Below are 1,614 nucleotides of genomic sequence, written 5' to 3'. Positions count from 1 at the left end.
ATCCTCTCTCCTATCCTATCCTCTATCCTATCCTATTCTCTATCCTATCCTATCCTCTATACTATCGTACCCTCTATAATATCCTATCCTCTATAATATCCAATCCTCTATACTATCCTATCCTCTGTCCTATCCTATCCTCTATCCTATCCTATACTCTATCCTATCCTATCCTCTATCCTATCCTATCCTCTATCCTAACCTATCCTCTATCCTATCCGATCCTCTATCCTATCCTATCCTCTATCCTATCCTATCCTCTATCCTATCCGATCCTCTATCCTATCCTATCCTCTATCCTATCCTATCCTCTATCGTCTCCTATCCTCTATGCTATCCAATCCCCTATGTTATCCTCTATCCTATCCTATCCTCTATAATATCCTATCCTCTATAATATCCTACCCTCTATACTATCCTATCCTCTGTCCTATCCTATCCTCTATCCTATCCTATCCTCTATCCTATCCAATCCTCTATCCTATCCTCTATCCCATCCTCTATCCTATCCTATTATGTATCCTATCCTATCCTATCCTCTATCCTACCCTATCCTCTATCCTATCCTATCTTCTATCCTATCCTATCCTCGTTCCTGTCCTATCATCAATCCTATCCTATCCTCTATCCTATCCTATCCTCTATCCTAACCTATCCTCCATCCTATCCTATCCTCTATCCTATAATATCCTCTTTCCTATCCTATCCTCAATCCTATCCTATCCTCTATTCTATGGTATCCTCTATCCTATCCAATCCTCTATCCTATCCTATCCCCAATCCTATCCTATCCTCTATCCTATCGCATCCTCTATCCTATCCAATCCTCTATCCTATCCTATCCTCTATCCTATCCTATCCTCTATCCTATCCTATCCTCTATCCTATCCTATCCCCTATCCTATCCTATCCTCTATCCTATCCTATCCTCTATACTATCGTATCCTCTATAATATCGTATCCTCTATAATATCGTATCCTGTATCCTATCCTGTCCTCTTTCCTATCCTATCATCAATCCTATCCTATCCTCTATCCTATCCAATCCCCTATGTTATCCTCTATCCTACGCTATCCTCTATAATATCGTATCCTCTATCATATCCTATCCTCTTTCCTATAATATCATCTATCCTATCATATCCTCTATCCTATCCTATCTTCTATCCTATCATATCCTCTATCCTATCCTATCCTCTATCCTATCCTATCCTCCATCCTATCCTATCCTCTATCCTATCCTATCCTGTATCCTATCCTATCCTCTATCCTATCCTATCCTTTCCTCCATCCTATCCTATCCTCTATCCTATAATATCCTCTATCCTATCCTATCCTCTATCCTATCCAATCCTCTACCGTCTCCTATCCTGTATCCGATCCAATCCCCTATCCTCTATCCTATCCTATTCTCTATCCTATCCTCTATCCTATCCTATCCTCTATCCTATCCTATCCTCTATCCTATCCAATCCTCTATCCTATCCTATCCTCTATCCTATCCTATCCTCTATCCTATCCTATCCTCTATCCTATCCTATCCTCTATCCTATCCTCTATCCTATCCTATCCTCTATCACATCCTATCCTCTATCCTATCCTATCCTCTATCCT

Source organism: Halictus rubicundus, unplaced genomic scaffold (assembly GCF_050948215.1).
Source record: "Halictus rubicundus isolate RS-2024b unplaced genomic scaffold, iyHalRubi1_principal scaffold0250, whole genome shotgun sequence".
NCBI lineage: Eukaryota > Metazoa > Arthropoda > Insecta > Hymenoptera > Halictidae > Halictus > Halictus rubicundus.
This window is presented reverse-complemented; position numbering follows the sequence as displayed.